Genomic DNA, 18753 nt, shown 5'->3' with positions numbered 1-18753 from the left:
CTTTTGACTCTTTACTCTTCGGGGGGCCAACCACCCAACTCCCATATAAATCACACACAGGGAGGCTTATTATTTCTTATGAATGCCCGGTCTTAGCTTGGCTTGTTTCTTGCCACCTTTTCATAACCTTAAAATATCCTGTTTACTTTTGCCTTTTACCTGGGCCTTTTCCTTTTCTTACTTCTGTGTATCTTACTTTCACTCTTATTTCTTGGCTGGCTTGGTGGCTGGCCCCTGATGTCCTCTTCTCCTTGTTCTCTTGCCCTTTCTTCTTTTTCCCAGATTTCTCCTTCTATTTATCCTCTCTGCCTGCCAGCCCTGCCTATCCTTTCTCCTGCCTAGCTATTGCCTTTTCAGCTATTTATTAGACCAATCTTGTGTTTTAAACAGACACAGTAACACAGCTTCACAGAGTTAACCAAATGCAACATAAAGGAATGCAACACATCTTTGCATCATTAAACAAATGTTCCATAGCACAAACAAATGTAACACATCTTAAAATAATATTCTACAACAATCATGCATGCTTCGTGCTTCTGAGTCTCTTGATGTTACCAGAGTAAAGCTATTAGCTTGTTTCACCTGCATCCATTCTCACTGTCCACCTGAATCACAGAACTCCAATCCTTTCATCATAATTAAAAAATAGTAGATTTCCCAGTGTTCTTTGGAGTTAGAATTGGCCATGGCACTAATGTGTGAGTTCTTCTCATCTTTTTCCTTCCCTTCTTCCACAATAAGGCAAACAGAACCTTTGCAGCGATCAGATAGACTGCTCTCCTATTAGAGTTTCTTCACAAATTGTCTTACTCCCTAAATGGATTAAAATTTCCAGTTTCAGAAAAGATCCACAGCCAAGCCCCAGGTGGAGCTCTAGGATTCCAGTTGATGAGAAAGAAGAGGGATTATATGAGCAAGAGCTATCAAGACCCTGATTGGAAAAAAACACAGGAACCAATAGCCATACTAGCAGAAACACATGAACTGTGAACCAATAGCTGAGGAGCCCCCATGGAACTGGACTAGGCCCTCTGTATAAGTGAGACAGTTGATTAGCTTGAACTGTTTAGGAGGCCCCCAGGCAGTGGGACCAGGACCTGTCCTTGGTGCATGAGCTGGCTTTTTTTAACCTAGGGCCTATGCTGAGACATTTTGCTCAGCCTTGGTGTAGGGAGGAGGGGACTGGACCTAGCCTCAACTGAATCTACTGGGCTGAGCTGACTCCCCAGGGTAGACCTTGCCTTGGAGGAGGTGGGAATATAGGGTGGATTGGGGGGAAGTCTGGGGGGTAGGAGGAGGGAGGACAGGGGAATCCATGGCTGATATGTAACATGACTAGAAAATCTCTTATATTAAAAAAAAGAAAGAAGTGCCAGGATAGATAGAAAAACCTGGACAATGAGTAAACATCAACCATCAAGATTAACAGAGATTCTATATTTCTCCAAATTTAAAACTAATGAATAAATATACACAGAGCATTTCATTCAATGCTTGTTTTATTTTTACTTACATCTAGATACTGAAGTGATCTGTCAGAATGACGCGAACAGGAGACAGGAACTTGGCAGGTAGAACAGGAACCCCAGAGCAGCAGTTTTTGGAGGATGCACTTGCTAGAATCTAGGAACCCCAGAAGAGAATTCTGCTTCCTTGTTACCTCTTCTGAATAATCACCTCTGCTTGGAATCTGTATGTGATTACAAGATTGAAACCAAGAGGAGGCAAGTGGGCACATCATTGTGCCAACTACGCTGACTAGCTCATTCCCTGCATACCTCATCCCATTTCTGCCATCAGTTCCATTAGTACCTAGACTAGCATCTCAGTGATACTCCACTTCCTGGGATCAGTACCCGCTGTACAGGTGCACTGCCTTTTTTTATTTTCTCGTAAGCGTACTGTAACAAAATGCTTATTTCTAAAACTCACCATCTGTGATCCATGAATTACATTCTTCAAACTGAGAGGCCAAGAGGCCACTGAGTCACTTGAAGGTTTGTGTTACCATGAGCATCTGGCACCCTTCTAAGTTAAAGTCCACGTGGAGTCAGATGACAGCCTCCTTCAAACTCCAATTCTGCCGTATCAACAAAGTCTAAGTAGGAACTCTAGTCCTGTGTCTTCTCATCAGGTGGTACGGAACAAGCTCTTCCTCTCTTTATGTTTTGATCTATCTAAAAATAGCCCCTTCTTAATGGGTAACAGTAAAAGTCATGTGATGTCATGTGATATGCATAGGCCCACAGAGAGTGTTGCTGTGGTCTGTATTTTTTTTTTTTTTGCAAATGCTATATACTTTTTTATATATTGTTCTTGGTATAAAATTTGTTAGAGTGGCAGTCTTTGTTTGATAGCTGTCACAGTAGTAGGATTCTGCAATTCTACAGGAAAGGAAAGTGACATTTGTAGAATGTGGGTGCTTGTGTGAATTATACCCAGAAAGATGAAAACGAGAGCCACTCAGACTCTCAAGAACACGAGAAAACTCCTCTCTTGCTCTCTCGCTCTCTCTCTCCTTCCATCTCTCTCTCTGTTTCTCTCCCTCCCTCCCTCTCTCTCCCTCCCTCCACCCCTGTTTGTGTATGTGTCTTCCTGTCTGTCTCTCTCTACCTTCCTCCATCCTGCTCTCCATCCAAATCACCAAGATGTCACAAAAAATGAAAATTAATCAAGTATTGTGAGAGGTGAACTTCCTTAAAAGGCATCCAAATTTTGTTTGTGAAAACTGATGGTGAGTTTTATTTTCATTTACCTCTTCAGATTTCACATTCACTTGCATTATGGTTGTATATACATTGTTGAATTCACCAAAATAAAGAAATTACCTCTTGATGATAAAATGATATTCCTTTTTATTCATTCATCCATATTGAACATTATGCAACAATTTCCATTTTATCATCATTTTAAGATTAAAGACAATACCTCTAATGATTTACTTTTTAAATTTTTCTCTCTGTGTGCACATGTGTATATGCGGTACATGTGTGGGTGGGATGAAGTGTGTATGTCTGTACATGTGAATGTGCAGGTGTACTTGCCTATACATATGTGCTTTTGGTGGTCAGGGGTCAGCATCATATGTTTTCTTCTATTTTTCTCCACCTATTGTATGAGACAAAGTCTGTCACTGAACCCAGAGCTCTCCATTTAAACTAGACTGGCTGGCCAGCAAGCTTCCGGGGGTATGACTGTCTCCACTGACGCCCCTAGGGTTGGGTTTACAGGTGATGCTGTGCCTAACTTTTATATTGATGCTAAGAATCTGAGCTCGAGCTCTCATGCTTCCTTGGCAAGCACTACACACTGAGCCATCTCTCCATCCTCCACGTTTTCTTATTTCCTATCAAGCTAAAATATATGTTATGTACAACAACCTCTACGAAAATTAAGTCATTTTCAGTGCATCAATCTAATCATCCTGTCTCTGTTGCATGTATATTTCCAGCTTGCTATTCATTGAGGTTTTGTCGCATCATCTCTTGATTTTTAATCATGACTATTGATCATATTGCTCATATACCCAAAATTCTGCTCCAATCTGTCTCCATCAATATGTAAGTATTAGATCAGCCCTAACAGTACAGACATTTAAACCCACCTCCATTTTTATTAGTTACCAAATAAAATAGCCAAAATCCACTTTGATGAGGTGAAGAATTAATCAGAGAAGGAATTCCAGAGAAGTTCAAACAGAATCCATCATCCATTATCTTGTTCAGAGAGACAAAGCCTTTGTCTTATTAAACTCAGAAGATGTGTTTTCTTTCTTTTGACAGTAGAAAGAATACACAAAATTATTACATGCCAGAACCATGGGAGTGTTTGAGTTTACCAGTGATGATTTTTTGATTTGGGGCTTTATTTAAGTCTTCCAACAATTCTAGCAGAGTTGCCTATTGATGGCAGATTTGAGTATTGCAAGTTTACTGAGATTTAATTGTCTTTCCTGTTTAACACGAGCTGTGCTGCTCTGTCACTATGGCAATGTATTCTAATTCTGTGTGTGAGTGTGTGTGTGTGTGTGTGTCTGTCTGTCTCTCTCTATATATATATTACACACACTTATACCTTATTCACTGTGATAAACATCAAATAGGAACAAAATAGTAACTTTTTTCTTTTTTTTGTTTTTTTTTTCTTTTTGTAACCACGACTTTTTTATTTTTCTTTTTTTTTTGTATTTATTTTACAATACTATTCAGTTCTACATAATAGCCACAGATTCCCTTGTTCTCTCCCTTCCTGCCCCCCTCCCCTTCCCCCCAGTCCACCCCCCATTGCCACCTCCTCCAGATCAAGGTCTCCCCCGTGGACTGGGATCGACCTGATAGACTCAGTCCAGGCAGGTCCAGTCCCCTCCTCCCAGATTGAGCCAAGCGTCCCTGCATAAGTCCCAGGTTTCAAACAGCTAACTCATGCAACGAGCCCAGGACCTGGTACCACTGCCTAGATGCCTCTCAAACAGATCAAGCCAATCGACTGTCTCATCTATTCAGAGGGCCTGATCCAGTTGGGGGCCCCTCAGCCTTTGGTTCATAGTTCATGTGTTTCTATTCATTTGATTATTTGTCCCTGTGCTTTATCCAACCTTGGTTTCAACAATTCTCGCTCATATAAACCCTCCTCTTTTTCACTAATTAGATTCCCAGCACTCCACCAGGGGCCTAGCCGTGGATGTCTGCATCCAGATTCCTCAGACTCTGACAGTAACTTTTTTCTTTTAGTTTTAGAGACAGTGGTACATGATACAAAAACAGACTGATCATGAACGTACATGTATAGAAAATCCACCTCCTGTGTTCTAGTACTACAAGCATGCTCCAACATTACCCTGCATGCAAAATATTATTTCAATAAATACTTTTTCAAGTGAAAAAAAAGTGACTGAATATATTAATAGGGGAGATGCACTATCAGACTCAGCAAATTTTCAAGCATATAGGTAAAGGAAGTAGAAAAGTCATGCTCAGACATCCACCAATGTATCTAGATTATAATGCACATGCCAACTGTTTTCTTTATGATGAAAATGAGCCACTGACACTTGACTCCTGGTAATGTTAAAGACATTCTGCCATTTCTGTAATGGTTTCAGTCTATTGCAAAGAGAACTTTCCTTGATGAGAGGATGAGGAGTACTCTTATCTGTGGGTATAAGAACAAATACTTAGAATAGAGTGAGGGATTAGGCTGGGTTAGTAAAGTGACAGTTGTAGAATCGCTCCAAAGATCCATGATTTTACCAGCCCTGGGTAGCTGGATAGATTTCTGTTATTAGGCATGTTTTCCCTTATGTTGAATTATCAATGTTTATTTCTGTCAAAGTTGTCTGAAATAAAAGACTTAATTCAGTGGAAAAAAGAATATTTCAGTAACACTCTGAAAGAAAAAAAAAGCTCTGTTGTTCACAAAAAGGGTGAATTTCAAAACTTCTATCATCTTGAGAATTTATTAGAACAACAGCAAGACAGCCAAGTATTGGTGAAATTATTAAGGTAACTCCATGTAGTTAAAAGGGAGGTTTATTTAGAGGCGTAATTTACAAATGAAGGGATAGGTAGGTAGCAGGGTCTGGGAAAGATGCAGCGTAGTCTGGCCGTGTTCTCTGGAGAACTCTGTTCAGTCTACCTCCAGTGTCCAGGGTCCAGGAACTAAGAGAGATGGCGAATCTGGATCTCAGGTCTTCAGGGTCCTCTCTTGGCCACGCCTTGTATGCGTGACAGTTACCGAAGCCTCAATGGGGGTTGGAACTTCCAGATCAAGGTTGGAATGGCTACCTACTACAGCCAAGTCATTGAGGGTTTTGTAGAGAATTAGACACATTCCTAACCAGAAGGTGGTAACTAAGCAGCACCCCATAACATAAGATTTCTTTTTACCCCTAAGAAAGGCATCTCATTTGTGCATCTCTCATGGAAGGAAAGTAGCACTAAGTTAATGATTACATTTTATATGTAGGTGGTTTCTCCCTATCTCCATGAGCTCTCTTATGTTTTAATGGCCAGTGTACAACTTCTAGATAAGATGTTGGAAAGATAATTTCATGGGAAAAAATCTTCAAAATATAAGATTGGGAGCAGGGTGGTAGACAAACAATAGTATTGAATGCTAAGAAGATTAGAATCTGTATGTCAGAAACTTTGACCATAAAAGAAGCATCATTGACTTTCAAATGTAACCACAAAGTTCAAGTTATACTGTGATACTGAGGTAGCATGGCAGAGATGCCCCCATATGCTTTACTTCTAAAGGGTCAGGGCAAGACACAATCAGGTATTAATGGTACAAGGGCAATAGAGGCCTCTCTCTAAGACAATGGTCAGACACATTGACACAGAGACCGGTTTCTCCTGAGAGGTGTTCTGTAGAGCTAAGAACATAACCAGAAAATTTAACACCCTGAGAATAACACATTTTAATACTTTTTTTTTCTATTCAGTAAGATTATTTTCAGAGGTTAGTGCAGTTCAATGGTGGGGTATGATTTGCTCAGTATGTGTGAGGCACTGGGTCAGTTTCCCAAACTGCAATATTTGTTTGGTTTGGTTTTAACTACATATAGATATGGAGAGATGGCTCAGCAGTTAAGAGCATTGGCTGTTCTTCCAGAGGACAAAGATTTAATTCCCAGCACTCCCACAGCAGCTCACAACCATCTGTAACTCCAACCCTAGGGGATACAATGCCCTCTTCTGTATTCACTGGGGACCAGGTACGCACATGGTACATAGACATACATGCAAGCAAAAAGCCCATCACATATAATAAATAAACAACTTAAAAAAATCATACGTTTATCTAATAATCACAAAATAAAATAAGCTAAATGATGACTGCAAAAGAATCAAAGGTATCAAAAATGTGTTAAACTTCATCATTGGGACAACAAAATAATAAATTAAATCAATAAACTAATCAAATAAATACTCAGTCATTCCAAAAGTGAAAATAAAAAATCTAACAACAACTATAAATGGAAATAGAACATCAACCTACATATTAGTTTACTAAAGCGATAAATGGAATCACTATGGTTTTATTCTTAGGTTTTCTACAAATTTGTTAATAGCAACCCCAAAAATTGTTTTCTTCACAAGGCACATTCATTTACAATGCAAGCTTGTCAACAGCTAGGCATTCATTAATGGTTAAAAACATTCCCAATTTTAGCAGAATGTGGTACAATAGGGCCATATCACAGCACTCATGACCCTGAAGCAGGAGAACTGAAAGCTGTAAGGCAGTCTCACAGACTTGGTGACTATTTCCAAGAAGAAATGTTTTCAATTGTAAGTTCAAAAGGTCTTTTTCAAGAAAACCCTTAAATGTACCCACATGTCACAGATACTTATAAAATCTCATTTTACAATCAACCCCAGGAATTGCCATACCCTTAGAATCAAATCTCTGTGCAGAAAATATTTGCCACTAAATATCTTTCCCAGAAAATCCATCACATTTGACCTCAGATTCATAATTACTGTGTTCTCCTGTCTGTTATTGTCCATTTGAAGACAGGAATGTCTAATTTCTGAAGACTGGAAGCAAGCAAGTAGTCATGAAACCTTCCCAATTTATTCCTAAAACAGAGGCATGCACCTAAGCTCCTGTGTTAGAAACCACCATCTAACTAAGGGTTCTTGGAATTATTTGCCATTGAGAAAACAGTGGAAGTAATGTTCAATGAAACAATGTCAAGTCATGCAAATTTTGTTAAAAGTCTACAGCAACTATGGCCATTCATTAGACTCTAGACCAACTAGAGAGTCTGCAGGAGGGGAACATCTTTCTTGCATACTGTTTGACCTCCTGGTACCTGGTAAAAATAAAAAGAAGATCCTCAGCTGGTGACTGAATTTTTACAGCCAATGACCACTCTTACCTTCTGTCAAATTGGCCACTCCCAGGATCTCAACTTTGTAGCCATTCCCAGGGTCAAAAGGCATTTCTATACCAGAGCTCTTTCAGGGGTGTGTGAGTATTTGACACTCTGAGCAAAGGAAAGCAATGCTATAGAACTTACTGCTAATTGGGTTTTTTTTAAATTGAGTTTCCTTCAAGGAACAAGAAGTTATGATTTTCAGCAGCTAGAAAGGATATAAACAGCTAACATAAATGTAAAGCTGATGATCATAAAGATGAAAGACATTGAAGGTCCTTCCATGGAAATGTAGAACCCACAACCCAACTCTGTTCCTTGAAGAGCTTGTACGTGTTGGGGCTGTAGACGTACCTTAGTGGTCAAGAGAGCTTGCTGCTCTTTCAGAGGACCCAAGTTCAGTTCTCAGCAGCTACAGCAGGCTGTTGATAACCACCTGGGACTCCAGCTCTAGTGCATCTGATCTTCTCCTCTCAACTCCACATACATGGTCACTGACATGGGCGTTCCACTAGTAACATGCATATACACACAATTTAGAACATTTTAACGGAATTGGTATATGAGAAAAACCGGCTTTCAGACAGGAGAAGGACCATATGACATAAACCTCAGCTGTGTCTGCTGTCTAACTCTTCATGGGAAAGTAGTAAAGATACTCACTTCCTTATTCGTCACACAAACATGATTGCTAGGCAGCTAGAAAGTCAAACATGTGACTTCAAAAGGAAATTAACCACAAAAAATAATAAAATTATTGAACAAGTGTCATGTTGATAAAGCAATTAAAAGGCAAATAACCAAAGATTAAAAACTAGTTTTAAAAGGACTCACACAGTCAATAGCATAAAAATTAAATTTCTGTATTTTAAAAACAAGCTACACATAAAATAAAAAGGCATAGGACATTCTGGAAAAGCAAAAATTGTGTCATAAAGAAGTGATAAAGAGCTTTTATAAATCAATAAAAAGTAAGACAAAAACGTTATTTAAAAATGGACATGGATTATGAAGTGCAATTTGTTAAAACCATGAAGTGAACATTCCCTTTTAAGTTCAGAAAAAGAAAAACAAATAAAACCAGCAATGAAATATTCTGTTCCCCAATTTAGAATTTATGTTCTGTCTGTTCCATGTCGACAAGGGATCAGCAAAATAGGTATTATTTGACACCAGGCAACATATAAATCATCCTTTAGGGGACTTATATCTGCAGTAAATATCAATAGCTTTAGAAATATGACCTGCAGCTCCACTTCTAGGAATGTACACAGAAATAATTAGAGCAGCACATGAGATTTATGCACAAAAGTCCTCGTTGTCTAATTTAATATGAACATAGAAATCATCCAAGTAGCAACCAGAGAAAATGACTAAACGAATTATAACTTATCTGGTAACAAGATATCATACATTTATTCACCAAAAAACAAACAAACAAACATAGTATTGAAACATGTTGTATCTTAGAAGATTCATAATAGCATTCAGTTGAAAAGACAAAATATAAACTGTTTATACAGATGATTTTATGTTTTAAGATTTATGGTGTATTTTATTATGTACGGGAGGGATGCATGCACGTGTGAGTGCCAGTGCCCAGAGAGACCAGAAGAGTGTGTCAGATTCTTTGGAGCTGGTGGATGTGAGCTACCTGATATGGGTGCTGGAACAAAACTCAGGTCCTCTGCCAGAGCAGTACATTCTCTTAAAGGTTGTGCCGTCTTTCCATCCCCATGACTTCTATTTTAGATAAGCATGACTTCATTGTGTGTCTGTTAGTTATTTTAGGTGATGGAATTATGCCTTATTTTCTAGACCCTACACTTACACGTTTTCCCTTAGTATTCATGGCAAATTGATTCCAGAAGGTTCTCTCCCTCTCCTTGAAGTTTCCCGACCAATGGATGTATAAGGCCTCTTTGTAAAATGGCATAGCATTTCCACAGAACTTATGCATATTCTTAAGAGTACTTAAAGAACTTCTAGATTACTTGTGCTGGTTGATATAAACTTGATACTTCATAAATTGTTATATGTTTGAGGGTAAAATGGCAAAAATCGGCACATTTTTCTTTCAGGTGTAGGTTTTTCCTGAATACGTTCAATAGGCAATTTGAATCCATTCAAAGAGAGATCTGGCAATTGTTCTCTGCATGTTTTAAAGCAAGCCTGTAATTTTTGGACAACTCAAGATATGGCAGTGTGATTATTATGAGAAAAACAACCAGTGTGATATAATGGGAAGTTTCTGGCTGCCACTTCTCGCCATTAGGAAGTGTCTTTACTGACACTCACTGAAAGGGAGGGTGATAGCATCCGTTCCACAACAGGCAAGTGCACTCAAGGCTTGTTTATGCAGTCATTAGTCAGCTTGCTGCAAAAGATAACATGATTCACATTCTAAGAAGGATGGAGGACTCTTCAATAGGTTGGCTTTGTGTTCTCCGAAAAATTTCTGTGTTGAAACTAACCAATAGAAACTCAGATTATGACCATATTTGGAAACAGAATTTTAATATTTGCAAATAATCAGGATGAGCTCATATCAGAGTGTGGGCCCATAATCCAATATATCCACTGTCCTTATTAAAATGGATATTTGGACACAGAGACATGAACAGAAGTCTGTAAGGACATAGAAAATGCCCCGAGAAGAGAAGGAAATCATCATAGAGATGCTTCCAGGGGTGATGAAACACCAAAGGTGCCTATAAACCACAAGAAGGCAGGCAGCAGCATAGAGCATATTCCTCCTCACAGTCTGCACAAGAAACCAATCCTTCTGCATCCTATGTGATATAATTTAATTTAGTGTTTCTGCTGCTGTTCAACAGCACAGTTCTATTCTTTGAGCCACCTGGTTTATGAGGCTTTGTTACAGCAGTTCTAGGAAACCAATATGGACTCAAGAATAATTGACATTTCTATTAGGCATCTGTGGCTCTGAAAGTTAAAGCCACCCTGGAGGGCAGCCATTGCTTTGTTCAGGGATAGCTCTTGTATAACCACTTGTCCATCACGCAGTCACTTCACTGGGGACATGGGTACACCTCAAATAAGCGCATCTCCCCAGCTAGGATTTGTAAAATTCCCACACTATTTAAAATCTGTGCATATTTTTATGACTTTCCAATCCATTTTCCTCCTAGCAGTTAAATTAATGAAAACTGGTCATTTAACCTTGTAATAGCCCAATTAAATTGTTTCAATACTTTCACAAGGAAAATGAATCAAATTGTCAGCCTAGCCTGTGAGCCTGGATAACTTGGTGCTGCTTCTACCTGTAGCCTAACATGCAGCTCTTCTCTTTCTGGAGTTCTTTTCTCACCCAGCTTAATTCCTAACTTTCCTTCAGCCCTAAAGTTTGACACCACCTTTCCAGTGGTCCTGAATCTAGCACATCTCCATTAGTTCATCACACTTGCTTTCCAAAATAGCAGGCAAGATTTCATTTGCTCATCAAAGAGTAATTTGATAATTGTCTTGAGTTCATTTTTTTATATTTTTATTATTTTTCTTTTATTCTCTCCCTTCCTGCCCCCTCCCCTTCCCCCCAGCACACCCCCCATTCCCACCTCCTCCAGATCAAGGTCTCCCCCGTGGACTGGGATCGACTTGATAGACTCAGTCCAGGCAGGTCCAGTCCCCTCCTCCCAGATTGAGCCAAGCGTCCCTGCATAAGTCCCAGGTTTCAAACAGCTAACTCATGCAACGAGCCCAGGACCTGGTACCACTGCCTAGATGCCTCCCAAACAGATCAAGCCAATCAACTGTCTCACCTATTCAGAGGGCCTGATCCAGTTGGGGGCCCCTCAGCCTTTGGTTCATAGTTCATGTGTTTCCATTCATTTAGTACCAAAAAGGCAGAGAGGGCTTTTTTTCTACTTGGTTGTGTTCTATATTCATGTTGAACACAACTCCTGATGCATTGTAGCTATATTTTAAGTGTTTTGGTAAGCACTTGATAATATCTTTAAATACTCAAGTAGTTGTTAAAAGTACCTGCTGTTCTTGCAGAAGCCCGAGGTTCTGTTCCCAGGACTAGAACTAACATAGGGGCTTACAAGTATTTGGGTCTCCAATTCCAGGGGATCTGACACCCTTTTCTGGCTTCCCTGAGCACTAGTCATACACATGTTGCACACACATATAAACAGGCAAGACACATACACATAAAATAAAAATTAATTAAAAAATAAAAAGTAGCCGGGCTGTGGTGGTGCACGCCTTTAATCCCAGCACTCAGGAGGCAGAGCCAGGTGAATCTCTGTGAGTTCGAGGCCAGCCTGGGCTACCAAGTGAGCTCCAGGAAAGGCACAAAGCTAAGCAGAGAAACCCTGTCTCGAAAAAACAAACAAACAAAAAAAAGTAAACAATTGTTATTTTCTTAAAAAAAAAACAGTGACAAAATCTTTCTACACAGCTAATGATGACACAAGGACCATATTCTTAGGTCTAGACTTGATTTTTTTTGTAACTTTCTGAAAGCTATCCTGAAGAAAAAAAAACTTATATAGTCAACATTCAATTCAATAACAATGTCTCAGAATCTATTACAGTGATACACTTGGCTGAAAGGTGCCCACAGTGATATTATCTTTCTCCACTGGAACCTATCTGGGTATTATTTCATCACTTGTCCCTCTGTTTTAAATAAGAACCCACTATTTCCTTTCATTTCTTTCTCCTGGTCTGGTTTGACATCTTCTGCATGTATAACACTAAACCCTCAATGCCTCCAATAACAGTAATACCCAACTCCTGAACTGAGAGAGCTATTTGGAGGATCAAGAATTAAATTATTCAAGATACAAAATCTGTAATGAGACAAGAAAGCAGTAGGTAAAACATGATTAAACTAGCATTTGCTAAGCATCTATATCCAAATACTACATTACCATATTATTGTCTAAAAAGCTGTCACAGTGTTGGTATCTTTATGCATATATCTGTCAGAAAGTTTCACTTGTGTTAAAGAAGGTAGGGACTCAAGAAATAAAGGAATAGAGAAAAGAGGGGGCAAAATCCAACAATAGAAGCCTGATAAGGAAAATAAAAGCAATGAATTTGCTAAGGTAAAAAAAAAATTATCCGAATCCAGTCATATGCATTGTATAAAGTTCCCTTATTTCCAGTCTTAATTTTCAATACTGACAATTTTATTAGTAATACTGAAGGATTTTAATCTATCACTCTATCTAATGCTCTTCCTAAATCTCCTTGTTTCCCTGACAGAAATGGCAGAAATTGCCATTGCCTATTCCAACTGAACTTTGAAGTACAAATTCTTTTTGCTTGGCCAACCTAAATCAGCCATGTAATGTAGCTCCTTTGGGTAATAATTACACCTGAAATATTCACCTGAGTAGAAGAAAGAAAAACATCTCAATTCCAGCTTCTTTTCATTTAGTTTTATGAAAGCTGGCTTATGTATTTCTTGAGTCTCCTATTCAAAAAAAATAAACCTCTACACTTCCCAAGGTATTTACTTGTTGATACATGCTTGTGAATTCTATAGCCCTCAGTACAGCACACACACACACACACACACACACACACACACACACACACACAAATTCTTATTTTTAATAAATTAGCAAAACATGTTCCTTACATGTCATTTTAATATATATTCCATTATTCTGCTAAATGTGTTACTAAGTCAACTCACAAATAGCAAACTTGTAGATTTTTATGAACAGTTTTCTGAGTCCACTGTTAAATATCCGCCATAGGCACTTTCCCCTGAGCATGTATGGCAGAATCTTTCCTGTGCCCTCAAAATATTTATGTTCATTACAATAATAAATTGTTCATATCATCATCAATAAGAGAGAAAATTAATATTGATAAATTTTATGCTTATTGTTCTCCATTAGGTCATAAAAAGAAACTCTTGGTCAGCTTCAAGGCTCTTTTCATTATTTAAGGAAAGGATTAAAGATATGTCCTTCACAAAAAAAAAGCTGAGGTGAGGTTTCCTTTTGTTTATTATTCTCAGTACTAAAATAGACAAGCAATGAGGTGATTCGTCGGTCAATTTATAAGTGGATCAGATTGTTGTCTAGAAGCACAATGATGCTTGGGAGGAGTAAACATGTAGCTTACCCAAAAGGACTATCAACTCATAACCATATTCTCTCTTGCTAATCCACTTAGATGAGTGAACCACAGCAATAATAACAAAATGCCCCTCTGTTCACCATCTTTCCCTATCAAGTTTCTGGATTTCATGTCCACTTTCAAGTGCCCCAAAGTTCCCAGTTAAAAAGGCAGAAATGTTGTGAACACTCAAAGAATTGATACTCTTCCTTTTCCCAGAGTGCAGTCATTGCTGAGGGGGTCATGTTGTAAGTGCATAGAAAACACAGCCCAATTTCTCTTGTACAATCTGTGCACTCTTATCCCACAGCCAAATCAAAACAACACAGCAATTTATTCATTGTACAATTTTCATTGTGTGGAATGAAATTTATGCAAACAAGTAAATGCTCATACTCCTATTAGCTACAGAAGAATTTCCAGAAATTATTTTTTTTGTTTTGTTTTTTGAGACAGGGTTTCTCTATGTAGTTTTGTGCCTTTCCTGGAACTTGCTTTGTAGACCAGGCTGGTCTTGAACTCACAAAGATCCGCCTGCCTCTGCATCCCAAGTGCTGGGATTAAAGGCGTGCGCCACCACCGCCTGGCAGAAATTCTTTTAATATATAAATGGAAAGAGCTAATGCTGAGAGCACAAAACTTCTGCTACATAATTTTTAAATACTGCTTTTAATCTTAGGACACTCATTTTATCTTCAGGCAAAAAGTTAATCATTTTCAATTTAAGATAAATTCATTCATATCATAAATTTTAGAGCCCATGTAAAATTTGCTCAAAAATAGTATTTTTCTATCAATTTGGTTTTCTGCCTTTTTTTTCCCACAGTCATATCCAAGTTGTTCCAATCAGTTCAAGCACATCCATGCATGCTCCACTTTGAAGTTACTCTTGTTGGTCTTTAAGAAGATACTCTACACAATCTTTAGTCTTCTTCCAATAGGCATAACTCCTCCATTCTCTTCTTTCCAGGAACAAGGCCTGTTGGGATCCCAGATGTCTGTTGGTCAAATCCAAACTGCATTTGAGGGAGAAAGAAAACAATTGGCCATTCACCTAAAACTCTACAAAGCCTCATGAAACATGGTGGTCATTGGTGCTATGAGTCTGTCTTAGTCAATGTCCTATTGCTGTGAATAAACAACTTGACCATTGCAACTTTTATAAAGGATTACATTTCACTGTGGCTACCTTACATGTTCAGAGGTTTAGTCTATTATCTTTATGGTGGGAAGCATGGTGACATGCAGGCAGACATGGTGCTGAAGAAGTAGCTGAAAGTTCCACATCCAGCTCATCAGGTAGCATGAAGAGAGAGACAATGGGCTTGGCTTGAACATTTGAAATCCCAAAGCCCACCCCCACTGACATACTTCCTCCAACAAGACCATACCTACTCCAACAAGACCACATTTCTTAATTTTTCTTAAGTAACACGACTCCCTAATGACCATGTATTCAAATATATGAGAATATGAAGGTCATTCCTATTCAAACCACCACAGTATCTTAAACATTACAATCGATACAAGATTTCTTTTCAAGGCTTCCTACCTCCCCAGTCAGTATCTGAAACACAAGATACAGTACCTCTTAGTACCTTTCAGTCGAAATCGACTCAACTGAGCCCAGTCCCACCTTATTCCAAGGGTAGCCTCTTGGTCCACACAAGTTCTAAGAACAGGGTCATGCCCTGTGCTGTACCCTTCCACCAGCTTAAATGGCCCTTATTTGGTCTCCAGTCCTAAGCTCCTATGCTATCTTCAAAATGCCTATGAGAGCAGGACCTGGATACTTTCTATACTGAACATTTGAGAAATAAAGTGCTCTGACCCTTCTGAGTCAAAAGCCCTAGCTTTCCTGAATCTTTCTGCTGCAAATCTCAAGAAACTATTTAGAAACTTGGAGATCAAGGTATTGACATTCCGTCTTCTGTATTCTATGTAATCTCTCCTATGAGAGCTCATGTTAATGAAATGGCAGGGGAAAGGGCACCACAAAAAAAGAAAGAGAGTGAACAGAGACTCTCAAGGAACTCAATAAAACTCTGAAACCTGTCAGTCTGCTTTGCCTACTAGCTACTTGTCTGCCCACCTGTCTACTGAGCCATCTTTCTCTGCAGAAAGGTTTGTTTTCCTTCATTGTTTTTGGTTTGATTTTTGTTCCTTGGAGAAGTTAGTCTATTCCATTCCTGAACTTAACTTGAAGCTCTCCCTCAGCCGACATTTGATATCTCCCCACCCTCACACTTGCCATTCAGTTGATTGGGTGACTTTGCTACTGCCTCCAGTCATGAAGTTTCGTATAAAAGATAAGCAATGTATTATATGGAGTTCTCTACAAGAACAAAACTAATACAATGGATGCAGCTTGCATGGATGTACCACAAATTCTAATTGGTCTTAATAATAAAAACCTGGAGTCAGATATCAGGGTAAATGCTGAAAGATCAGAGAAGTAAAGTAGCCACATTCACCAGTTACCTGCACAACTCTCAGACTGAAGAGGGTGGAATTCCTGTCTCCACCCCGCTTTATCACTACCTCTCCCTGCCCACCTTCCTGTCTCCACCTCCCTAGTGCTGGGATTAAAGGTGTATACCTCCCAAGTATTGGAATTAAAGGCATGACATCCCAAGTGCTGGGATTAAAGGCATGAGCCTCGACTACCTAGCTTTGTTTTTCTTTTGGACTGGATCAATCTGAAGACTAGGGTAGCCTTGAACTCCTGATCTCCCTGTGTCCTACTCTCAAGTGCTAGGATTAAAGGTGTATGCCACCACTGCCTGGCTTCTATGGTTAACTAGTGGCTAGCTCTGCACTCTGATCTCCAGGCAAGCTTTATTTGTTAGAGCACAAACAAAATATTATCACACAGGGGGATTTATTACAGTGGATAACCCAATATTTGCTGGGTAATCCAACAGTATCTGTCTTTGTAGTAAAGAGAACCTTGTAGCTACTTGGTCCATAAAAACTGGATACCTTAATGGTCCCAATCTGGTATGAGGATATTGGAAGACTCTTGGAGAACTGCTGGTCTTTAATCCACATTGGTAAGCTGAATAATCAGGGTTCTGTTATCAGCAAAGGATGGGAGCAGCAGTGGAAACAGTGACTGCAGCAGCTGAAGAACTGACGAATGAACAGCAAATAGCAGGAAAGCAGGCAAAAAATGAGAGGCTTCTCAATAGGACTTCCTTATATCTGGGCCCTGTGGAAGGTGCCACCTCTGTTTCAGATGGGTCTTCCCATTTCACTTTAATTAAGAATATATATCACAAGTGTATGCCAATATTCTCCATGGGTAGTTCTAGATTTTCTCAAGTTGATAGTCAACATTAGCCATTCCAAGCAATGTGACAAAAGGAATATATTATTGTTGTCTAGCAAATTTGAAGACTAAAATAGGGTTATTTTTCCTTGACATTTGCTTTGGAGCTCAAAGTTGAAAACTCTTCCAAATATTGAATGGATTTGGAAATAAAAACCTGTTAAACATTCATCAGAAATTTGCTATAAAAATTTTTCAGTTCTCTTCCTTATTTCTCTTTCACGATTCACCTGACTCCACTCTCCATCCTCATCATGAGTATCAAGGGACTCTAAATGTTATCAATGAGGGACCACATTGTAAATGTTTTATGGTTTACATTCTATCTGGCCTCCTGTTGCAACGACCCAGCTCTTGTGTGATAGGACAAATGTTGACTCAAAAATATGCAAATAAGTGAGCTCCATTAATGTGCCAGTTAACTTAATTATGAAGTAAAGTGGTGGCTCATAATTCAGGTTGTTAAGCATTGTTTTAATTATTTGTTCATTGCCTAAAATGCCCTCCGTTTTCAATTCATTCTTCATCATTTGCTTTATTGAACTTAAGTGGTATAGCCTCTTTTGCTGACCTGACATACCTTAAGTTAACTTATTTCTCCACTAGAATTAATGATTATCAGTATAGGACCACTAAAAAAGGAAAAGAAATGGGACCATACAGAAAAAAAAAAGTAACAAGAAAGTAAATCAAACCACACACATGAGTGAGGGCAGGCAAATATTCCAAGAAACATTTTCAAAGGATGTGGAAATTTCAGCTATACACCAAAGCATGACTAGAATACAATACCACATGCACTTCTAGTAATATGGGACACCAGAGAAGCATATTCAGAGACCTGTCCCATACAAGGTGGTCAAGAGACCTCATTCATAGTACTTCTTTCTCTATCAAAATCCATCAATCAAAAGTCCAAAGGCATAGGACAAACTATAGTTATCATGTAGTCCAAGAACCAGCTATGTGACCAGTCCATTTAGGTGAGTTTTGTTTCTAGGCATCAGAATGACATCTAAATACTGACAACTATTTAGGGTGGGAAGTAGGTACATGGTAGGCCAAAGAAATAAACCAACTCAAGAATGAGTAACAAAGAGGAGCTCGGACCCTTCTTAAAACAGAGAAAGTAAAATTTATTGAGAAAGATTAAATCATTCCTGGTGCTGTAAAGAAAAGAATATGAATGTCAAGCGAAGTGTTCAATTAAGTAAGTCACTTCAGAGGCTCTGTCCAGTGTCATAAATAAGTGCTCCCCACTTCTATTGTGTTTTTCAAGTTAGCATGCAAAGTATTGGGTTTCATTACAGCATTTTCATTATGTATTTTATTTATTCATGCCCACTCCTCCTATTTCTCTGCCTCCTCTTTCTGGACCTCTTTTCTTATTCCCTCCAATAGCCTCACTACTGCTATCATGCTCCATACA

The sequence above is a fragment of the Peromyscus maniculatus genome, chromosome 9 (assembly GCF_049852395.1).
Source record: "Peromyscus maniculatus bairdii isolate BWxNUB_F1_BW_parent chromosome 9, HU_Pman_BW_mat_3.1, whole genome shotgun sequence".
Classification (NCBI taxonomy): Eukaryota; Metazoa; Chordata; class Mammalia; order Rodentia; family Cricetidae; genus Peromyscus; species Peromyscus maniculatus.
This window is presented reverse-complemented; position numbering follows the sequence as displayed.